The sequence below is a fragment of the Triticum aestivum genome, chromosome 2D (genome assembly GCF_018294505.1).
Source record: "Triticum aestivum cultivar Chinese Spring chromosome 2D, IWGSC CS RefSeq v2.1, whole genome shotgun sequence".
NCBI classification, from domain to species: domain Eukaryota; kingdom Viridiplantae; phylum Streptophyta; class Magnoliopsida; order Poales; family Poaceae; genus Triticum; species Triticum aestivum.
The window spans coordinates 219,632,932-219,658,215 of NC_057799.1; the positions used below are offsets into that span (position 1 = coordinate 219,632,932).

At 44.3% G+C, this 25,284-nt stretch overlaps 1 long non-coding RNA gene across 3 annotated transcripts; it reads right to left on the reverse strand.

Annotated features, from left to right (window-relative positions):
* Positions 1 to 3,584: 3,584 nt before the first annotated feature.
* On the reverse strand, positions 3,585 to 10,164 carry LOC123052616 (uncharacterized). Of its 3 annotated transcripts, XR_006424836.1 has the most exons (3): positions 9,611 to 10,164; positions 7,572 to 9,536; positions 3,585 to 6,702 (listed from the first exon to the last, which is right to left on the reverse strand). It is a non-coding gene; the product is annotated as an uncharacterized lncRNA (long non-coding RNA). The 3 variants fall into 3 exon arrangements; XR_006424837.1 differs by having other exon boundaries at positions 3,585 to 6,691; positions 7,572 to 10,164; XR_006424835.1 differs by having other exon boundaries at positions 7,572 to 10,164.
* Between the last annotated feature and the right edge of the window lie 15,120 nt (positions 10,165 to 25,284).

The following is a 25,284-nucleotide window of genomic DNA, read 5'->3' on the forward strand; positions in this document are numbered from 1 at the left end:
TTCCGTTTATTATGACACGTTCCATCATTGTCATATTGCTTTGCATGATCATGTAGTTGACATCGTATTTGTGGCAAAGCCACCATTCATAATTCTTTCATGCATGTCACTCATGAGTCATTGCACATCCCGGTACACCGCCGGAGGCATTCATATAGAGTCATATTTTGTTCTAAGTATCGAGTTGTAAATAAATAGAAGTGTGATGATGATCATTATTAGAGCATTGTCCCGTGTGAGGAAATAAAAAAAGGGCCAAAGAAGCCAATGAAAAAAGGGGAGGCCAAAGAAGCCAAACAAAAAATGAGATAAAAAGAGAGAAGGGGCAATTCTACTATCCTTTTTCCAAACTTGTGCTTCAAAGTAGCACCATGATCTTCATGATAGAGAGTATCTTATTTTGTCACTTTCATATACTAGTGGAAATTTTCGTTATATAACTTGGCTTGTATATTCCAATAATGGGCTTCCTCAAAATGCCCTAGGTCTTCGTGAGCAAGCAAGTTAGATGCACACCCACTTAGTTTCTTTTGTTGAGCTTTCATACATTTATAGCTCTGGTGCATCCGTTGCATGGCAATCCCTACTCACTCACATTGATATCTATTGATGGGCATCTCCATAGCCCATTAATACGCCTAGTTGATGTGAGACCATCTTCCTCCTTTTTGTCTACTCCACAACCACCATTCTATTCCACCTTTAGTGCTATGTCCATGGCTCACGCTCATGTATTGCGTGAAAGTTGAAAAAGTTTGAGAATAATAAAGTATGAAATAATTGCTTGGCTTGTCATCCGGGTTGTGCATGATTTGAATATTTTGTATGATGAAGATGGAGCGTAGCCAGACTATATGATTTTGTAGGGATAAGCTTTCTTTGGCCATGTTATTTTGAGAAGACATAATTGCCTTGTTAGTATGCTTGAAGTATTATTATTTTTATGTCAATATTAAACTTTTGTTTTGAATCTTATGGATCTGAATATTCTTGCCACAATAAAGAGAATTACATGGACAAATATGTTAGGTAGCATTCCACATCAAAAATTTTGTTTTTATCTTTTACCTACTCGAGGACGAGCAGGAATTAAGCTTGGGGATGCTTGATATGTCTCCAACGTATCTATAATTTTTGATTGTTCCATGCTATTATATTATCCATCTAGGATGTTTTATATGAATTTATATGCTATTTTATATGATTTTTTGGACTAACCTATTAACCTAGAGCCCAGTGCCAGTTTTGATTTTTTCCTTGTTTTTGAGTTTTACAGAAAAGGAATACCAAACGTAGTCCAATTGACGTGCCAATTTTTGATGATTTCTTATGGACCAAAAGAATCCCTCGGAATAAAATAGTTGGGCCAAAAGAGTCCCGAACCATCCACGAGGGTGGAGGGCGAGCCCTACCCCCTGGGCGCGCCCCCTGCCTCGCGGACGACTCGGAGGCCCCCCTGACGTGAGACTGACGCCAAAAATTCCTATAAATACAGAAACCCACGAAAAGAAACCTAGATCGGGAGTTCCGCCGCCGCAAGCCTCTGTAGCCACCAAAAAGCAATCGGGACCCTGTTCCGGCACCATGCTAGAGGGGGGATTCATCACCAGTGGCCATCTTCATCATCCCGACGCTCTCCATGACGAGGAGGGAGTAGTTCACCCTCGGGGCTTAGGGTATGTACCAGTAGCTATTATAGTTGGATCTTATGATGTTTCTCCCCCTCTACTTTCTTGTAATGAATTGAGTTTTCCCTTTGAAATTATCTTATCGGATTGAGTCCTTAAGGATTTGAGAACACTTGATGTATGTCTTGCATGTGCTTATCTGTGGTGACAATGGGATATTCACGTGATCTACTTGATGTATGTTTTGGTGATCAACTTGCGGGTACAGTAACCTTGTGAACTTATGCATAGGGGTTGGCACACGTTTCCATCTTGACTCTCGATAGAAACTTTGGGGCACTCTTTGAAGTTCTTTGTGTTGGTTGAATAGATGAACCTGAGATTGTGTGATGCATGTCGTATAATCAAACCCACAGATACTTGAGGTGACATTGGAGTATCTAGGTGACATTAGGGTTTTGGTTGATTTGTATGTTCAGGTGTTATTTTACTATGAACTCTAGGGCTGTTTGTGACACTTACAGGAATAGCCCAACGGATTGATCGGAAAGAATAACTTTGAGGTGGTTTCGTACCCTACAATAATCTCTTCGTTTGTTCTCTGCTATTAGTGACTTTGGAGTGACTCTTTGTTGCATGTTGAGGGATAGTTATATCATCCAATTGTGTTATTATTGTTTAGATAACTTCCACTAGTGAAAGTATGAACCCTAGGCCTTCTTTTGAAGCATTGCAATACCGTTTGTGCTCACTTTTATCATGAGTTACCTTGCTGTTTTTATATTTTCAGATTACAAAAACCTATATCTACCATCCATATTGCACTTGTATCACCATCTCTTCATCGAACTAGTGCACCTATACAATTTACCATTGTATTGGGTGCGTTGGGGCACAAGAGACTCTTTGTTATTTGGTTGCAGTGTTGTTTGAGAGAGACCATCTTCATCCTACGCCTCCGACGGATTGATAAATCTTAGGTCATCCACTTGAGGGAAATTTGCTACTGTCCTACAAACCTCTGCACTTGGAGGCCCAACAACGTCTACAAGAAGAAGGTTGTGTAGTAGACATCAAGGATGCTTCCTTTTCTTCGCATAAAGATTAATTAATGTGATTAATCGATTTATGGCAAGATTAATTAATTTAGATTTGATCTTTAGAGATTAATCGTGATTGATTCTTTCACATAAATACATTACTAAATAATTTTCATCAGCATGGAAAATTCTGATCATTCAAATTTTTTTCGTTGTGTGAGAGGTGACGTGAAAATAAACCCGTGGGATGAGGGGAGGGGACGAAAAAAACCCAGCGAAAAAAAAGTTGAAAGTGGTGGGACGAAAATAAACCATACTATTCAACCAACTCATACATTAGAAGTAGACTAGTAGGACAACCGTGCGTTGCCACGGGCCTTTCAATTTTTCTTTTTCAATTGCACATATATGAATATAATGCACGTCTCTATGTGTCTACCACCCTCCATCTCTCCCTCTCCCATTCTATCTCCCACCTCTTTCAGTCTCACCATGTCTCTCTTTTCTCTCTCACACACAAACCCCTTTCCCTCGACCCAAAACTTAATTTTTGGCTCAGCTCAATTTTGCTCAGTGTTAACGTTCGGCAACTACAGTAAACATCCTAGAAGCTTAAACATTAAATTGAAATTTTAATCTTTATACAGGCTAAGATAACTTTTCGAACTTCTGGATCACACAAATTAATGATTATAATCTGTACAACAAGAAAAAATGACTTCACATTGTAAACTTTTTAATCCACGACTAGACTTACATGAGCACCATGGAATTAGTTCTGATACTTATTCTTGCCTATATTATACTTTTGTTATTTCTAGAGAAGATATCCACAACTAATAAGTAAATATTTTAAGAAAAATTATCAAAATCACCGCATCATGGAAATTACATACACAGATGGACAATGGGAAAATAGTACTAATAGACATGTACGCAAGAATTTCTTAAAGGTTGATCATTGCATCGTGACAAGAGCTAACCTTGCCTAGACCGACAAGATTCAAAGCAACAAGCCATAGATGTTTGGTTCACGCCTGACGCTTCCCCTGTTGGTTCCGCCACCTAGCGTCCAAACTTGCTTTCTTCACATTTACTTTGTTCATGCCACTCCCCCAATCCAATCAGCAGATGAGTTGATTGCCCATCTGGCCACTTCTCTGTTTCCTGTCAAGCAACCATGGACGGTGTGTTGGAATAACATCATAGAACATATAAGCATCACATCACTGGCATAGACCCTACAATTCAAAATTTTAGTCTAAAAATAAAATAGATGTTGTAAGACTACTTTCAAGATAAAAACTCTTAAATTCATCATAAAAAGGAATGATAGACTGGTTTTAATACTGCACGCGCAACCATGTGTGCATATGATTAAAGCACATGAGAGAAAATAACTCTTTGAACAAAAAACAAAAAACACATATAGAACATTCCATGGTAGATGACTGATAAAAAGGAACAAACAAACCAATGAACTCCGATCTGATGAAAAGAAATAAACAAACAACAAATTCTAAATTGCAAAAGAAACCAATACTCCCGGTAAATGAAACTAAAAGTTGCTGAAAAGCATTACATGTATATAGAACAAAGATTTATTCACTCTAAATTTTACAGAAATTTGGCTCTTGAACGAGGATGCTTTTTAGAACTTATTACCGGCCAACTAAATAACAATGCATTAAATAGCACACTGCCTATATCTACCTAGATAAATACACATGTGTTGGCACGGAATAACCAAAAAAATAGCATATGCAATTTTGCACTGATCAAACAAATTTGGCACAATTCGGATATGTGTATTGAATATGATGTCATGCATATTTTAATATTTAACGTTTTGATGCTAAGACAAACAAATCTTTCATTTCTTACACTATCTGATTATAGATAACAACTACTCCTCTGCAAAGATGAAATGTGAAAAATAATGTGTCCCCTCTAACATGTAAGAAATAGCAACACTAAAATCACAATCTGAAGTTGCAAAGACACTTCAGAACAATGACTTGCGTGAAAACCACACACACACACATTTACTCTTGATGAGCAGGATATGGTAGCACATACCTTTCTCGTCTCCATACACTTTAGAAACTCTGCTATCGGGGAAAAGTAATTATGCCAATAGCATTCTACATTTTTTTTGTACAAATTAGGCAATGGACATAAAGTGAATTTCCACCAAAGAACGAAAGCACAATGCAATTAGTGCCAATAATAAGCAATATATGCTCCCTGTACAACTTAGACGGACAGGAACAAATTTTCTACCAAAGACGGGAGGCCCGATCTCATACTCACTATGCAATGCTAAAGGTCATTAGTGTTCACCACAAGAGTTGATAACATTCCATCACGCTAAAGATCATTTAGTTTATAACTGGCAACAGCGATGCCAACACCAGTAGCCTTCCCTGTGAACGCCTCGAAAGACGTAACATTTTGTGAAGTGACTCAAGTATCTCGTTAATCGGGCAAACAACAATATTCCTTGCAAGAATTAAATATCAAGTTGCGAAATTTGTATTACCATGTTTGAATACTCAAGGCATATATGTTACTGACATGGCTAGATAATTACCTAGTTATCTCAACCTTAGCACAAAAATCACTGTAAGCAGTTTTGAAACAATATGTACTAAATCATTAAACCAAGAATATATATTTCATTTTGCAAAATAATAGACTTCAACTACATTTATCAATAAGTGACCCATGGCTTAACCAAGCTTTGTGGTAGTGTTGGAACCTGCATCGCAAACATGTGCATGATAACAGCTCTCATTCAATGCAGGATATTGCAACAAAATAGAAGCAGATGCAGAGGTGCAGCGACGATAACTATCAGGCATCACGTTCATGTCTTGCCCCGTGTTCGGCCAAAGTCAATGCATTCCTAAGATTTTCCAGACAACTTGCATATGACGTCTTATAATTTTCTAGTCTATATCCCATATATAATCAACTTTACTATATCTCATATGTACCTTCTAACATGTAAGAAATTGTATAGCAAATCACAACCTGGATAAGGAAGTCATTGAGTACCAATAAATTGATAGAAACATGTGCATTTTAGTATTTTTAATTTTAAGAAAAGTTATCTAAAAAAGGTACATCTCATGTATAGCAGGCACTACTTCACTGCAAGTCTGCAATATGCTACAAATACACATATTGCGCAATTGGTATTCAATATGAAGAAACAGGAAATCTTAAAACTGCTCTGTACACGTACTGATTATGATCAACATCAGCTATATAGCTCATTGTAGAATGCAGTCTTGTTAAATCTGGAAGTAAGTCATGTGTATGCATTTAAGAGCATAATCTTAAGGGCTTGAATTAAAAAAAGGGGGGCAAAGACAGATTAATTGCCTCTGATCCATAACATATACATAGCAGCTGCCAGCCAACTCTTGTTGATCCTATCTAATACATGGACCTATTCGCCATTGAATAAGCCTACTGAATTAGCCGACCTCTCAAGCCAAGCTGGCATTACAAGCATGGTCATACTGTCATAGTAAAACCACCTTGAAGCATTTCAGCAAAATATGCAACGGTTTGAGAATAAACTGTGTTTGACCTAAAATGGGAGCACCTCTAGGCCAAGATTGAGCGACACAATCTTGTACCACTAAAATGCAGAACACGGAAATAGCTACAAAGTAAACTTGAGCATGCTGCACTTACCAAAAGCTAGTTGTCTACAGAGTCAAAATTGAATGGATGAAGCCTTATCATTAGGGTTGGGGAGTCGCCTTATCATCACGATGGGGGGATCGCCGCGCAAGCAGCAAGCACGACCCCCATGCCACAGCTTGGACGATCATGGTTGGTGATGCGGCGGTCGCGACCAGCGCCACAAACCCACAACTGACTATTGGCATGGCTCCCTCTCTTGCAGCGGGAGCAGTTTCTCGTGCTCCCCGTCACCTCTCTCAGCTTCATATGCCTCCTCCTCCTCTTCCGCTGATGCATTATATTGTAGGTCACTGTTTTATGTTTCTGAAAAAAAACTGGAATTGAACTTTAGTTTTCGCTTCCAAATTGCATAAGCAAATGTACTGGCAAATCCAATAGACTAATAAGGGAGAGTAAACCATTTGTAGAATAAACTCCAGATCTAACAATATGGGAGATAGCCTTCATGTATGCATGTCATTATTCTCTCGCTTGTCTAAATGATGAGAGAAGCGCCAAATATGATGTCTAGGAAATGCGAGCTAGCTACAGGATACAAGTCCAAAATCAAAACCAAGCTAGCTAATTAATGGCCTTTAAAAAACTAATGGTCTTTAACAAACCAAGCTAGTAAATAATTATGCAGTTGGCATGGATCAGTACATGTTAAATAACAAGTAGCAACACCAATGGGATTACGGATCACCAGAAGCAACCATGCACAAACAAACACAAGAAAGCCCATAGTTATGACAAAAACTGAAAGTTAAGGCCAGCCAAGTTCTATACGGAAAGGAGAGTCCAAAAGTTAAGTTTGGCAGTGCTAATTTCAGTATCTACATAGAACAAAGCCTTTAACAAAAAAAACATAAATGGATTTAAGATGGTGGGAGGATTCTGGATAGTTGGCCTCATCGGAAATAGATGCATTCGGTTGTGCTTGATGCAGATACGATAGTAAGATAGCGAATAAATCAGAATTTTATTCAGGTACGAATTATTAGGAATTCGATGCTAGGTTAGAATTAACATATTTGCATCTATATTTGTAACATCTACTTGCAGATTGGTCATCGAGTGGCTCAGGTTGTAGGCTGTAGGCATAGAGGTACAAAGATTTTGACAATGAGTGAACATATAGTCTGCATTTATTCAGAAAGCCATGCATTTGGGCATAACAACTTGAGTTTGGTGGAAAACATACCTGATTTTTTCACAGCTTTGCTCAAGTCATCCTGTCACCGTCGTCGGACCTCGCAAGGCATAACAATAGTTTCCTTGTGCCAACCCTGCAGCCCATTAGTCAGAAACACATCATGTCTGTTTACCCTCTCCTTCAGCGACATCATCACCGATGTCACACCATTCGTTCCCATTGTTCTTGATCTCCATAGCCATAGCGCTAAAAGGAGAAACTTCGATCAAAATGCGACTGTGGAGTGTGGTCGATCGAGACGAGAGCAACAGTTGGTCACATGGGCAAGGCAAGGCAAACTGGAATTGGCATAAGATTTCTTCATGCAATCGTGGAGTGGAGTGTGAACATCCTACTCCTCCTCAGGTCGAGTGATGATCCACAAGCGCTAACCTTTGCTCCTTGCGTGATAGAGACACAGACCACAGGAAGGGTCAGTATCTTCCGCCACCCGTTTGACCAAAACGGTCACTCCTGCGTAAGTACTCCTACCTGACTGCCGAGGTACTTGACAAACAACAAACTTTCTCTATCCATTCATACTTGTTTGTTTAATTTTTTGTTCCTACGAGAAGCTTCACAATTAAGAATACATGAGCGGAATGCAATAGTGACAAAGGATGCCCATTTTAGGTGGGCGTGACTGTCAGGTGTGAAAACTCTAGTTATGGTGCACTGCCGAGCCAGAACATGCTTGGAGAAAAGAAGAACCAAACAACACCGATGTTGTGATGAACCAGACTCTTGCCATAGATCAACATCGACGAGCATACAAAATGATTTAAAATTACCTCGCAAATTGCGGATATAGAAGAAAATAAGGCAACATGTGGAATGGAAACTGGCCTCACCATGACACATGTCACTTTCGCGATCCTTTCCAAACATCGGGCCCGTTGTCTTGGGCGTGGTCCCGATCAAGCGTTGGTAGCTGAAAATTTGAAAACAGAGCCCGAAGATTCAGATCAATAAAAATTACAGTGTCGCTACTTACATAGCCTAGCATCCCTGGAATGGGAGAAACAGAAGTCTTCCAACAGAAAACTATGGCATAAAAGGAATATTCCCTAATGTGGCATAAAAGTTAGTGTGTAAATGACAATAGAGTAGACAAACGAAGTTATAGGACTAAGATGAGAAAAACCTACTACTTGCCCATCCAATATACAATGATCAGTAGACAACGTCGGGCTCATTTTATTACTACAACAACCTTGGCTGTTCCTGTACAACGCAACATAAGCATAGATATTACCCCGACTATTTTGAGCAGGACATAACATATACCATCAGTGGGCAACTGGGCATCACAGATCTGCATTGAGAAGCCAATAATAGTCTGCAACATTCGATAACAAAATGAAGAGCCCATCGCAATGCACAATTACTCACAACAACAAAAATTATTCGTGATTACAAAGTAACAATGAGCTGCTAATTTGGGGCAACACACCATCGAGTATCCAATTCCAAGCTGAACAACACAAGGTGTTACCATAGTACAATTTCGCACAGGAGATGGGACACCCACCCCTTGTTGTGTCCAATGAGGCACAAAGGGAAGGTGAATCTGCCGCTGCAACAGCTCTAATCGACGTGTGGTTCCTGCTTCAGCTTTGGATTAATCTCCCCAGGTTTCAGAGAACTGAATGAGCTACATACATGGACAAACAGCTAAATGAAACAATATTTAGTCTCTATATATAGTGGAATATGATCTTGCAAATGGTGAACTGAATCTAGCTATAATGGACCAGTAATATACTACATGGAGCATAAATCTACATGTCGATAGTTATAGTATGATTACTCAGTTTCAAAATGAAAATTTGTTTCCAGCATGGGTATGAAGCATGAATACCCATGCACAATCAAGGATTCAAGTCCAAATCTCAGCATGTTCCATGTCACCAGAACATCACCGTATCCCCAAATTAACCAAAAATATTGTTACTCCTGGTTACCGTGAAATTTCTGCAACAAAGAGGGGCCAATTCAGTACAAAGAAGATAAAGAGAGAAAGGAGACATAGTGTTGTTGAGCTCTACCGACATAAGACACAGAAGCTAGGACCGACTGATTTTTGCTACACGCCCGAGCTGGATCACCTCCCCAAGCTATTACTATGTGAGATCCAGACATCGGCGTCGCCGACGCCATCGCCGCGTCACGCCGCGACTTCAGCCCGCCAGTCACATGCCTCCTCCGGCCACCACCGCAGCACCACCCCGGCGCACAGAAGCCCACGCCCTCAAGCCGCCGCCCCCTGTGGTTTTGTAGCGCGCGAGAGAGGACGAGAAAGCATGCTTAGGGAGAGAGGGATGGGATCCTACCTGATTTGCCGCCACCGCCAATGATGCCACCACCCGCCGCCGCCGTTTCAAAAGAGAGAAATGAACGAGAGGACCGGGAGGGGGTAGGTTTGCTCGACTTGAAGGGGAGCCGTGCGACCGTCGCCACTGTCTTGATCCTTCTCTGGATCCCATAGGCGTCCTGGCGGCGATGGAACCCTAGAGTTGTGTTCGAGAGGAGAGAGCTACGAGCCCACGAGAGGGAGAGGGGCAGGGGGTCGTGATTTCCTTGGGGTCAGGGGTGCGCTGTCTAATTTTTCGCGTTACGTGCGAGGGGGCCTCGTCCCTGGTTAAATTTCGTACGCTTTTTTTCGTAGATTTTTTCCTTCCGATTTTCTCTAGATCCACCGGAGGTTTGGCACCTTGACTTCGTGGGGCATCGCTAATCCAGATTTTTTTTGTTCGACGGCCCTGGGGTTCGCTGGGAGGTGGGAGGGAGGACGAAAAAAAATCAATGAAGGTGGGACGAAAACAGAGACTACCAACTGAGACATTAAGAGTAGAGATATGTTGATGTTTTGTAGACAGAGCATATCACATCGCACACGGACCACACTAGGGAACCCGTCGGTTATGAATACATCAACCGCAGACGGTTGGATACCAGCAACCATTTGCCCACAACACACATGGCTTATTCCATCACAAACAGCTCGGATGGATCAACTATATGCCACGTATCGGACAAGCAACTCTAATATGATTCGTGCTTGATGTCTTCGTCATCGCTCGCACATTTCGTCTTATTTGCCGGGTATACTGTGCCGGCCTCTGCTCGCGTCCCTCGGCACGCCGTTAGGCACCGCAGCGCGTTGTGCTCGTCGTTAGGCACCACGGCGCGCTCTGCTCGCCTTCGTCGGCGTGCTTTGCTGTCCGTCGGCCCGCTCTGCTCGCGTACCTTCACGCGCTCGGCTTGTGGATAGCTTTTCCTTGCGTGTTCAACTGCTATATGCATATATATGGTTGCTCTCCGTTGAGGCGACCGCGGAGCGCTCTGCTCGCGTCCCTCCGCACGCGCTTTGCTAGCTGTTGGGCCTGCGCACGATCACGTCGGGGGCCCATATGCAAGCGGTTGCGCCGCGTGCGTCGCCACACAATGCAGTTACGTACAGCACGATGGAGTTACGCGCTGCAAATTAGAACTGCCATCCGGGCATGCTGATATTCCAGGCCATATGGCTTCCCCTTTAATTCCCGCGACCATTATACCTTAGTCTCTTCAACCTTTCGATCGCGCCCGACAACACAACAAGCACACCCACGACGACACATAGAGAGGGGATGTTTAGCAGCGCTTCAATGGAGTTCGGCGAGCATAAAGTGGAGACCCACACGAGGAAGACGAATCTCTCGGTGGTGTACACCATCGACCTGGCCATGGTGGATGACTACATCAATACCATTGAGCAATTGGTTGCTCGAGACAAGTACAAGGTGGTCAACATCGAGTTCCAGTACACCGACGGTCGTTCCAACATAGATCAGAAGGTTGTCGTTGCCCAGTTGTGAGTGTGCCATCATGTCCTCATCTACCACTACTACATGGCCACAAAGCCTTACGACCGTTTCACCAGGTTTGTCAGCAGCACCGACTACAAGTTCGCTACGGTGGAAACCACCGATGATGTAAAATTGCTCAGGGTTACGGGCTTGGCCTGCAAGAATCTTGTCGAAATCCGTGAGCACTACAGGGTCTGGGGTAGCACGAAGGACTCCCTGGTTGAACTCGGCTCGGCCATCATCGACCCATACTATGAAAAGATGAAGCAGGATGCCAACAGAACACGTCTCGTATCCTGGCATGGGGCCTGGATGCGGCAACTGGATGAACCTCACCTCAGGTTCGCGGCCAAGAGCGTGTACACATGCTACGAGATGCACAGGCGGATCATTGACACGAGGAAGTGCCTTGTTACTGAAATCGACGAGGCCGGATCGAGCCACAAGCAAAGCAGTAGCGGCAAGCGTCACAAGAAGTAGATGATGATCAGATGATCGTTTATCCTAGTTAATTACGCATGTAATATATAGTTGACTTTGGTGTGTGGAAATGTCATGTGTGTAGTAGCCACATATGTAATTATGCATATAATAGTTTACTTTGGTGTGTGCAAATGTCATGTGTATAGTAGCCACCTATGTAATTGGATGTTTAATTTGGTTATGCAACCATGTCCTTATAAGTCTGTATATATATATGTTGTTGTTCTGTATGCAATCCTAACGCACAACACACACGTCTTATTAGCAGCAACCGTCTGTGTTATTATCGGTCTTCGCACACATTTCTGATTACAGACATGTTTGCCGCGTATCACACACATCTTGTTATATTGACCATTTCTGTCATCTTGGCTCAACGCAAATAGTTCATCCGAGTGAACTGTTTGCCCTCTATCGCACACACCTTGATCTGGCTGACTGTTTCTTTTGTTCCGCCTAATCACAAACAGTTCATTTGAGTGAACCGTATGTCGTATATCGCACACACCTTCATCTGGCTACCCATTTTTGTTCTTCTGCCTCATCGCAAACCGTTCATTGAACTGAACCGTATGCCCTGCATTGCACACGCAACTAAAATCTGAACCGTGTTTGAGGCATCCATCATCACAAACGTTTTGCATATTTTTTGACAGTTTTTTACATCACCGTCTGCGATTATTGCATCGCACACAGTTTCGTCGAAGGGTCTCTGATCGTAGTGTCGCATTAGCAGCATCCTGCAGTAGTGTGTCTTCTTCATTGTGCAAACAAAGATCTTATTGTTTTTTGTCACTAATTTCTTTATCCTAACAATCTTTCTGAGTTTCTTGACTTGACTGATATTCATGGACAACTCGTTTCCCCATATGCAAAAAGGGTCTAACGGTGGGTCAAAGCTTCTGACAGCATGACCTACATGTGCAAGACCAAATTCTTAAAAAAACTAAATATTAGAATGGTTCCTGCAATTGCACAATAATGTGCTATTAGACAAAGGACCATGCATGTGCAAACCTTGATTGTAAACCTTTGTGCTTCCCATTGTTTCCCTGCAACACATATAAGGTAGTTAGTGATTAGGTTAAGTGAGGGTTCACATGCTATCAGTAAAATATGTTAACTAAACAGTTAACATAGACAATTGGACATCGCATTGCATAATTGAACCAAGCAGTTAACTAAACACCACAACAAATAAACCAAACGTTAACTGAGCACCACATTGCACAATATAACATACTCCTAATAGAAGATCAGATAGTTAACCAAACCAAGCATGCTTAACAACTTGGAAATATAGCGATAATATTTATTTCTCATGTATTTAGTACAGCCAAATTCGATTTATTTCTCACATGGTATACAATAACAAAATGCACCCACAACAATTGAACATCGCATTGTAGAATTGAACCAAACAGTTAACTAAACACCACAACAAATGAACCAAACGTTAACTGAGCACCGCATCACATAATATATAACATACAAGAAGATCAGACAGTTAACCAAACCAAGCATGCCTGACAACTTGGAAAATAAAGCAATTGTATTTGTTTCTCATGTATTTTGTAAAGATAAATTTGATTTATTTCTCACATGGAAGACAATACAAAATTGCACCCTGAAGAATTAAACATCACATTTGCAAAATTGAACCAAACAGTTAACTGAAGACAAAAACTAATTAACCAAACAGTTAATAAGTGAGCACCACATTGGACGAACTATAGAACATATAGACTAGAGCAACAAATCGCATGGTAAAAGTAGATAGGACAATTCACTAGAATTTGTTAAGGAAAGGCAGGAGCAGCACATGCAACGGGTAAACCGAGCATGCTTAACCGGCGTAGCTAGCAAACAAAACATAGGTCCTTATAGTGAGCTAATAAGACAAGCTACTCCTCTTCGTCGGAGATATCAATGATGATTGGCTCCTTGGACATGGAAGAGGGCGAGGCCTCCATATCATGGGTTCCCTCATCATAGTGGTGAGTTGCCTCAGCCGCTCCGGGTAACAACCTACTGCCTCTCGAGTTGAGGTAAGCACGGGCACGCTGAGAAAACACCTCGTAGTCTTCATCGAAGGCACCGATGATGGCCTCGAGGAAACGCCATGAACCGTCGTTTAAAGCAGCCAACCACATCATGGCATCGGCGCACGAGGCATCGGTGGTGGCCTCGATGGCGAGGTGCTCCTCCAAGATCTGGGGGTTGGCACGAATGGCAGCCATCGTGACCTCATCCGCGTGTGCAGCCGCTATTTGCTTCTCCGCTGCCAAATGCTCCTTGAGCTCCTGGGTATACTGCATGCACCATGGCTTAGGGCGGCACTTATTTGGGGGAGTGGTCAGTGATTTGGGTGGAAGGTGTCGCGCCGGCGGTCAGGGCATGTGGAATGTGGAAGGAGGAGCAGGATGGGGGCCGGGTGTGGATTACCTGCCCGGATTGACGAGGCCGAGCAGTGTGAAGGAGGGTCGCCGGCGAGGAGGCGGCGCTGCAAGCAAGGAGTGAAGGTTTCAACTTGGAAAGGAAGGCGGAAACACGGGAAATGTGGCTTTTGGTAAGGGGGAGGGGCGGGGAGGTAGATATTTCCGCGGAAGCCGAAAATTTTGGATCGATGCAGCGAAAAAACTGGCATGCAAAGTGTCATCAGACACGGCCCCTTATTTAGCACTATGTACGATATGTGAACATCACAAATGATTCAGATAGCTTAATCCGTGTGTGATGACTTTGAACGTCAAAAATTTGGTTCGAATTTCCCTGGTTACAGTGGTCATCCACGTCATTGCATAATTTGGGTACAAAAAGGAGACTACAGCATACCCACACTTCTTAATCGAGCAAGTTCAGCAATTAAACAGAGCTAGCTGACCTAAACATTACTCTAAAAAATTAAAGACCGGCATTCTTAATTAAACAAAACAAAGAGTACTACTACGGTTGGTGCTCATCGATCTCCGCCACCTCCTCCATGTCCAGCTCGCGCCCAACGATCTCCTGGGGAAGGGGCTCCATGGCATCCATCACACCATACTCGGCAAGCATCTCACCATCCGCGTCAACCATCTCTTCGGAAAAGGCCGCCACGAGCTGGGCGTGGGTGGCCGCGATCTGGGCTTGGACGAGCTCCGTCGTGGCAAGGTATGCCGCGGAGGACCGGACGACTGCTCGAACACTCTCGGCGATTGCCAACTCTTCGATCGTGGGTTGCCGACCGTTGTCGGAGAAGCTTCATTCAATTTGTGTGGTTGATAACCCACAAGTATAGGGGATCACGACAGTTTTCGAGGGTAGAGTATTCAACCCAAATTTATTGATTCGACACAAGGGGAGGCAAAGAATATTCTCAAGTATTAGCAGCTGAGTTGTCAATTCAACCACACCTGAATGACTTAATATCTGCAGCAAAGTTCTATGGAAGTAACGGTAACAGTGGCAAAAGTAACAGTAGCAATTTTGTAGCAACCGTAACAGTGGCAACGGAAAAGTAACTTAGCAAAGATCAATATGAAACGAACTCGTAGGCAATGGATCAATGATGGATAATTATGTCAGATGGCATTCATCATGCAATAGTTATAACCCAGGGTGACACAGAACTAGCTCCAATTCATCAATATAATGTAGGCATGTATTCTGTATATAGTCATACATGCTTATGGAAAAGAACTTGCATGAAATCTTTTGTCCTACCCTCCCGTGGCAGCGGGGTCCTATTGGAAACTAAGGGATATTAAGGCCTCCTTTTAATAGAGAACCAGACCAAAGCATTAGCACTTAGTGAATACATGAACTCCTCAAACTATGGTCATCATCGAGAAGTGTCCCGACTATTGTCACTCCGGGGTTGCCGGATCATAACATGTAGTAGGTGACTATAACTTGCAAATAGGATCAAGAACTCACATATATACATGAAAACATAATAGGTTCAGATCAGGAATCATGGCACTCGGGCCCTAGTGACAAGCATTAAGCATAGCAAAGTCATAGCAACATCAACCTTAGAACATACTGGATACTAGGGATCAAACCCTAACAAAACTAACTCGATTACACTACAAAAAAATACACTTCCGTGATGATACGTATTTGTCACAGTAGGTCGCGTTTTTTGTCATGCATGTACATCCATGACAAATTTATGACAGAATCAAGATAGTCATACCTGTGCTGTCGTAGAAGTGTTCCATGACATTACCAAAATTATCATCACGAAAGTGTCCACTTCCATGACGATAAATCGCGCGTCATAGAAGTGCTTTCGTTAAGGGTGACCGACACGTGGCATCCACCGTAACGGAACGCCGTTAAGCTATCGGGTCGGGTTTTGGATCCGATAACCCGTTAACAGCCATGACCAATGGTGATTTTCCATGTGTAAAATCATCATTGGCTGGAGGAAACACGTGTCGGCTCATCGCTGGGACAGATGTCATCCACTCATTGGACAGAAGGCGCCTATGATACGTCGACACGTGGCACGGCCCAACAGAGGCCCATTCCTGTGAAAAGGCCGGTCCGTTTGACTTGGTCAAAAGGTGGAGGGCCAGCCCATGGAAAGCCTATTAACGGCCTGTTCGCATATAGCCCATTTACAGCCCGCTAGCCCAAGGCTTGTTACGCCCTATTCGAATTAGGCCCACTAGCGTCATTTGGGCCATCCAATATGATTCCAGCCCGTTTTCACTTCTGGCCCATGTATGGCCCATGACGTCTTTCGGCCCATATGAGGCCCTATGTAACTCTTGGCCTATTAACGGCCTGTGGTGAAACTGGCCCGTAATGAACAGTGTATCACTTTACACCCATTAACGGCCCGTGGTGAAACTGGCCCGTAAAGAATAGTGTATCAATTTATACCCATTAACGGCCCGTTATTCCGTTGGGCCGTTTCCAGCCCATGTTATCTTTCGGCCTTCTCAGAGCCCATTTATTCTTGGGCTATTTTCCAGCATTCGTTTACTTATGGCCCGTTACTGTCATTTTTTGCTTGTGGGCCAAATTCAGCCCGTGGTTACAGTCAGCCCGTTTGTGGTCCGTTAATACGTTGGGCCATTTTCATAGCGTCATCAAATACGGCCTATTAACGATGGCCCGTTATGGTTGGCCCATGAACGGACGATTCCAACTCTAGCCCGTTTACGGCCAGAATGCGGTCTGTTTGGCCCATGTTTGGCCAATCGATCATACGACCCGTATAAGGCCCATTGATGATACGGCCCGTAGAAGGCCCATTGTTTCTACAGCCCGTGGAAGGCCCACTGTTTCTACGGCCCATAGAAGGCCCACTGTTTCTACGGCCCGTAGAAGGCCCACTGTTTCTACGGCCCGTAGGAGGCTCAGTGTCACTACAGTAAATATTAGCCCATGGTTATTGTGGCCTAGTTTAAAAAAATAGGTTATTGCATCCACTAGCAAACCGCAGAAAAAGAACTACACTGACTACAAGCAAACAAATAAACAAGACAACAAGGAAATAAATAAGCAAGCAACTTACACTAGGCTATCACGGCTATTACACATATTACATCCACTGGGCATCAAAGTTCGCCACCAGTGCAAATATAGGGAACACAACAGCATATAAATGCCGCAGCAAAACAAGTCCAGAACTGAAACCACTTCAGAAGAGCTCAAGAAACAATATCCCGGGTACCCATAATGCTGGCAAGATGCTTAGCAAGCTTATTAACTTTCTCTTGTTTGGCGCTTAAGTCCTCCAGCGCTTGCTGTTGCACCAGAAAGTATGCATCTGAATTCTGCAGGGACTTCCTCAGTCCTTCGGCTTCCTGTCGCATAACATCTGATCGATGTCTTTCAACTTGAAGTTGAGACTCAAGAAGCCGAACTGATTCAGGCAACGAGTTCGAAGAGCTGGTGCCAGCAGTGGTAGCCAGTAACTCGAACACTACATCAAGACAGGACTTTGGGGTTGTCTCAGTGTCTTCAATATAGTTTTTATCAGCTTTCTTGGAGACCAACAGGGATGTCTCACTATCTTGAACCTTATCTGCATTACTTCCTTTACCATTGCATAACAGGGTACTCTTCTCCAATATTTTATCCGCGTTCTAAAAGAGAAACAAACAAACACATCTCAGGTTTACAATGTAGTATATGAAACTCATTTTGGTAAACCAGTTCAGTAGTAAGGTGGACAGGATAACAACATGAAACAAACATATATCTATGTAGTATGGTCACTGTATGGTCTATATCATTCTAGTTTATGTTGCCAAATCAAGATAGATACAGTTCGAATCATATCTATTTAAGACAAAGCAGCATAGACAGAATATAAGTGTGGGAAACTACACAGCAATAACAACACTTGTAATGTGCATGGCATGAGAACATAACTGTTTATTCAATTGAAACTGAAATCAACATAGAGCAAGTTACAACAGCAAACAACCAAACACGTTGAAGAAACAGGTTTAAAACATACCTGTTGCGCCATTGGAGTTTCAATTGCATCCTTCAAATTTGAAATTAGTTGGTATCAGTAAATACAGTGATGCAAGAGCAAAGTAGTATGAACCATAGCTACGGAACCTGACCTGAGAACAATTCTTCTTCTGCTTTAAGCGTTGACTTCGGGTTCGGAGTGGTGGTCCTCGTGATTTGGGCACTGCAGTTGCCTTACTAACTGCTCGTGTTTGGGTGCTCTGTGGTGGAGATGGTGCTGGGGTTGGGGTTAGAAGGGGTGTAGCTGGTTCTCTGTCCAACTGGGTAGGGGTACAATCTGCATGAGTGTGGGTTATGTGTGGTGGGGCTGGTTCTTGGGCAAGTACAACCGTGGTTCTCTCTGCATCGACAGGTAGCACGATCTTTTCTGAAGACCGTGTTTTTACTCCCCACAGATACTGCCATCACTCCCTCTAATTGAAATGGCTGATAAACAAGAAAAGTAATTGAATGTACAGACATTGTAAGATAGATAGGTGCAATGGATAGTAGGGAAGAAAACAGGGCATGAAATAATTCACATTTATGTTGTCTAAGCAAACAGAATAGCAGGACACAATTTCACATATATGATGGCTAATTAAACAAGATAGCATGACACAATTTCACATGTATACAGGATAGAATGACATACTTCAAAATATGATGACTATGTAAACAGGATGACATGATATAACTATACGATGTGTCTATTAAAGTGGTTGGCATGCCATAAATCACATACATGCCGTCGATGGAAACATGATGGCATGATATAATTCACGGATAGAATGACATAATTTAAAATATGATGACTATGTGAACAGGATGAGATGATATAACTATATTATGTCTTTAGAAAATGGGTTGGCATGCCATAATTCAGATACATGCTGTCTATGTAAACATCATGGCATGACATAATTCAAATATATGATTTATATACTAAGGAAGTGAGCAGAGGGCAATCGCATATATGATGTGTCAACTAAGGAGACGGCATTCAATATTGTGTATATGATGTAAAAACTAAGCATTGCAATACAACATATGCATTATATGAGTAATATAAGCCTGCCAAGTTTGAGCATACACCTCAGGGGGATAATAGGAGTGGTCATCTGCCTCTGAATCCTCCTCTGAAGAGCTATCTGTAACCAGCAAGATATCTGCTTCAGCAGGTAGCATTGTCTGCTCTGAAGACCTTGTTTTCACTCCAGATTTCTCCATCACCAATTCAAATGGCTGATGCACAGGAAGAGGAGTTGACTATACAAACATTGTCGACAAAAGCAATGAGAAATACAAAAAAAGGACGGCATGATATAATTCACATATATGACGCTTGCGTAAACAGCATGGCATTGCATAATTCACATACATAATGCCTTGCAACAAGATAACATTGCATAATTCACATATATAATGTCTTGCAACAAGATGGCATTGCATAATTCACATATATGGTAATTAGACACTAAACATGTGGCATTCACACAAAGCATGTCTAAACTAAGCAAAATGACATAGCAATGCAAGATACCATACGCACGATATGAGCAACATAACCCTGCCAAGTTAGGGCATGCACCTCGGGGGGGGGGGGAATATGACTGGTCATCTGTCTCTGAATCCTCCTCTGAGGAGCTATCGGTAACCAGCAAGACATGCGCTTCGTCAGATAGCATTGTCTGCTCTGAAGACCTTGTTTCCACTCCAGATTTTTCCATGACCGTGCCGAATGGCTGATGCACAGGAAGAGTAATTGAATGTACTAAAATTGTTGACAAATTTAACACGTAATAAAAAATGATGGCATGATATAATTCACATATAAGATGACTGGCTAACCAGGGTGGCATTGCAAAATTCACATATATGATGCCTGGCTAGACAAGATGGCATTGCATGATTCACATATACGATAAAGAAACTAAACAGATGGCATTGACACAAAGCATGTCTAAACTAAGCAGATGACATCTTTAATGTATACAGTAAGCAATGCAAGGCACCATATGCATGATATTACCAACATCAGCATGCCAAGTTAGAGCGAAGACCTCATGGGGTAAATAGGAGTGGTCTTCTCCTTCTGAATCCCCCTCAGAACAGTTATCTTCCTCTTGATTACGATCCGAAATGGGTGGAGGGGGGGGGGCTGCCTTTGCGCCCACCATGGAACGACGTCTGCATGAAATTTTATTGCCATGCAAGGCTCGTCTCTTTTGCTCTACATGATCAGTTCCATTGTGTATAATAACTGGCATGCATAGGAATAAAACATAGTGAGATTATGTAAGGAGTGCATGCACAAATCCAGAGTGATGGTAGCAAACTGTGGATAGACCCAAAACCAATGATAGCACGCAGATAATAGCTTTAGTTAAAAAATACAGATAATGGCTCCTTTAATGTTTGTTTGCACCCAACATGAAACTCATAGTAGACACCGGAGATTAACCAGATAGTAGACAGATAGTACTGATTGCTGCCCCAATATGTACCCCACAACCATTTAAAAACTCAAGTTTCAGCATTAGTTTGGACCTGACTCAGAGTCTAACAGGTGAACACGATGATAATGTAGCATGTCATCATATTAAGCGACGCATAACGTAAGCAGACACGGAAGAGTGCGACCTCTCTTGCGGACCCGTGTAGTCCTCAAGGTCATCTGCTCAGTTGATGATGGTAATGTAGTTGCCGTGGCTGCCGGCGGCGGGGAAGAAGATCTGAGGCGGCGAAAGACAGTCTGGAGAGTGGATCCCTACTGTGGTGAACCCTTCCGTCGTTGGAGCAGCTGAGCTGGGGTGGAACACAGCGCCGCAGGAGCAGGACAAACCACACAAGGTTTTCTTTGACACATATCTGTAACAGAAGTAATTGAGTAAGGGCTTGTTTGAATTTGAGGATTCTAACAATGCAGGGATAGGAAATAGACAGGAATAGGACAGGAATGCACGTGCAAAACAGAGAATTAAAAAACACAGGATTTCTGCCAATCTAGGTGTTTGATTCACAACAATTGGAAGATCACAGGATGCAAAAAAGCATGGTGAGATTAAGTCAAACCACAAGAAAATGTACGGTTATAATGCTATTATGCTACTATCTCTTAGTCTTGTGCTTGATGAATAGGAATATGAAAAGGAGGAGAAGTGGAAATTAGAATTCCTATGGTTTTTCTTTCAAGGAGACACTAAAGGAACAAATCCTACAGTTTTCCTTTGCTCCATTCCTTTGCACCAAATTCATGAAAAGTAGTACCATAGGAAACTTTCCAATTCCAATGTTTTTCATTCACTTTTCCTTTCAAGCACTGGCGATTCTAGTAGGCAGGCTTGAGCAAGGAAAATCCTACACTAAAAAAATGTTTTTGTGCTACTTCTATTACTTTGGACCTAGGCCACTACCATACTAGCTCAACTCCCAGGCCCATCGACAAATGCACAACTCAAATGCGCAGAGATAAATAATGATGGCGTTTAAGAGAGTCTATCACGGATAGCTAAGTTGCCTGGTACCTCACTGCTTGTCATATAGTAGGATAAAATAATCGTATTTCCCGTTACTACGAGTGCTCAGTGGACAATATATATAACATGTAGAGTAAAAAAGAGATGCAACAAGTGAACCTCTTTGGCGAAGCCATGTCGATCTCAGCGTGATTGGGTTGGCCGGTGAGGATGCTCCGGCTGACTTGGCTGACGGAGGAGGGGAAGAAGATCTTAGGCGCCTGGAGATGGAGCCCGAGGTACTGCTCCGCTGTGATGGAGGGTTTCGTCGTTGGAGCAGCTCTGGTGCGTTGTACGACGCCGAGGCTGAAGCAGGACAAGAGAGACAACAAACAACGTCAACCTGAGTGGAATTCTAATAGCATCTCCAATACATGACGTAAAATACATAACCACAAAGTGCTAGATGTAAAATACATCAGCCGCTCATCTCTGAACTTAACTGTCGAAACTGAATTTAACTGTCGAAACTGAACTTAACTGTCGAAACTGAACTTAACTATCGAAACTGAATTTTGCTGTCGAAACTGAATTTTGCTGTCGAAACTGAACGCACTAGCAAGGTGAGGCTACTCGTCGGTCGACTGACTTTTTCATCTCTGGTCAGTCGATTTTGCAGCCGTTGGATACGAAATCAAGGGCCTGCGGTTCATCTTCAACCTCCACCCCCCTGAGCCGCCAGCCACCACCGGCCAAACAGCAGCCCCCCGCCGCCCGCGGCCGGCGGTGCGCCGCCCCACCTGCCCCGAAAACACTCCCCACCGCCGGTCCGCCACCGCCCCGGCCATCCCTCTAGGCCCCCCGTGCCGAGCTTTTTCTCCAGCGATCCCCACGCCACCGCCCTGCCAACGCCCCGCCACCGCCGGCGACCACCGCCCCCATCCTGAACCCTAAGATAGATAGTGGGGTACCTCTCCGGCGAGCCCCCCTCCCCGCTGCGGCTGGTTCTTCCTTCACCCCGGCGAGCCCCCCCACCCCCTGAAAATCGACTGACCCAAAAGTCGATTCAGTCGACTGAAGTGTAGCTAAATCAGAGCAGCATCGCAAGCAAGAGCAAGAGCGAGAGCAGCAGCGCGAGCAAGAGCAATAGCAAGAGCAGACCAGGCAGGGGACCAAGAGCAAGAGCAGAGCAGCAGCGCGAGCGAGAGCTAAAGCAGCAGCAGCTCCTACTGATGTGGACGTCGCCGCCGAGGGAGAGACGCCATGGAGGAAGTGGCCGGCGACGCCGCCGTGGATGGAGCCGCGCCGTGTCGGCTCGGGACTGAGCGCCGGCAGCACCGTGAGATTGAATCAAGAAGAAAATGCGGCGATTAGTGTACAACCTCTTTGGTGGCGCCGATTAGGCCGCAGCTTCATCCGAGGAAACGGTGATGATGATGCTCTTCCGGTGGTGCAGGTGAAGACGGCGGTGTGGGAATGGAGGTGGCGCGAAAGACGAGGGGAACGTCGGGGCAGCTCCTTGGAGGTGGAGGACGGGGTGGCTGAACCGGCGGGACGATGAGATCGACGACGGATCCTCATCCGGTACGGTGGATGAGGGACGTCGAGGTGTTGTTGTGGACGACGTCGTCGGGGAAGAGGCTCCGGCTGGGTGGCGGACGGAGCAGGGTGTGGGGTTTCGTCGCGGGTTTTCGCGGCCTCGGTGTACGAATGGGTGGGCGGATGGGATGGCAGTGGGGAACCATGGCTTAGAGACACGCTTGTCCAAAATGTGGGGTGTTGTAACACCCCGCATGTAACTTGCCATATTTGTAACTCCGACTTTTGCCATTTCCGGCTATGTGATATGTTTTTTCCCTCCGTTGTCGGGTTTTGTCTTTCGTTTTGTATTTTGTCATGTCATGCATTTTCATATCATGTCATCATGTGCATTGCATTCGCATACGTGTTCGTCTCATGCATCCGAGCATTTTACCCGTTGTCCGTTTTGCAATCCGGCGCTCCTATCTCCTCCGGTGCACCCCTCTAGTTTTCTTTCGTGTGCGTGTGTCAAACTTTCTCGGAATGGACCGAGGCTTGTCAAGTGGTCTTAATATACCACCCGGAGACTACCGGTCAAGTTTCGTTCCATTCGGAGGTCGTTTGGTACTCCAACGGTTAACCGGGCATCCGCAAAGTCCATTTGAGTGTCCAGCAAAACCCCCCTCCAAAACCAGCCCAAAACCCACCAAACTCTCTTCCATGCTCTAGGTCGTTCGATCACGATCGTGTGGGCGAAAACCGCACCTCATTTGGAGTCTCCTAGCTCCCACTACCTATTTATAAGTGGGCATCCCGAAAACGAAATCGCAGTCTCCCGTAACCCTAATTTTCCCTCTCCGCGGGCGGACGCGTCCAGCGCCCGCCGGACAAACGCGCCGCCGCGCCCGGCGAACCAGCGCCCGCCACCTGTCCTCCGCCGCCGCGCGCCGCCGCAGGCCCGCGAGGCCCGAGGCCGGCCCGCTCGTCCCCGCGCCGGGCCCGAGCGCCTCCCTCCCGGCCAGCGCCTGCCGCCGCCGAGGCCCGCCGCCGCCGAGCTGCCCTCCGCCGCCGCCTCCACACCGGCCGGCCCCGCTGCCGACCGCCGCGGTCCCCGCCGGCGCCGCCCTCCGCCGCCCGCTCCGGCCACCGACCGCCGCGCCTCCGGCCCCTCCTCCCCTCGCCGGACCGCGCCTCCCCGTCGCCTCCTCTTCCTCCCGCCGGCGACCCAGCCCCGATCGGGATCTGGATCGATCCCTGAGGTGAGGCCCGTTGACTTCCCCCCCAGCCCCTCTTTTTCTTCTAAGTCCCAAAATTCTATCAGCAAGTGCTCCTGTTCCCAATGCGATAACTTTGTGCATGTAGCTCTGATTCGCGTGTATAATATGTCAAATTGTTTGCCTCGGGATGCTCTTCATTTTGTTCAATTGCACCATTTTCATTAGAGGTCATCTTGATGCCCAAATCTTCGTTGGAAGAGGGCTAGTTGCTGTTAATCTCTGGTTCTTATCAGAACTTGGAGATTTGTCATTTTTGTATCATTTATTCTGTGCATCTTTTGAGCATGAGCTCTACATGTGTTTTGAAGTATGCCATGCCATCTTTCTAGTGGTGTAGTCCATGTATTTTTGTGATCTCTGTGGTGACTAGCACAAGCATGCAAAGTAGGCCCCGTAATAATTCTGATTTCAGGGACTTAGTGATTTCTCTAAGTCCTTGTCTGCTGTAATTTTGTTGCCATGTAAACTTGATGCTACAGAGAGATCCATGCATATTTTGGAGATGTTCAGTAAGGATGTTTTGTAGATATAGTTGTAATTGATCCATTCCGGCAATTGTGTGCAATTATGGAGTGCCGTAGCATGACCGAATCTTGCTCTACTTTTGCTACAAAATATTTCTGGCAGATTCTTAACATGATATGCATTTTTGCCAAGCTTATTGTAGTTG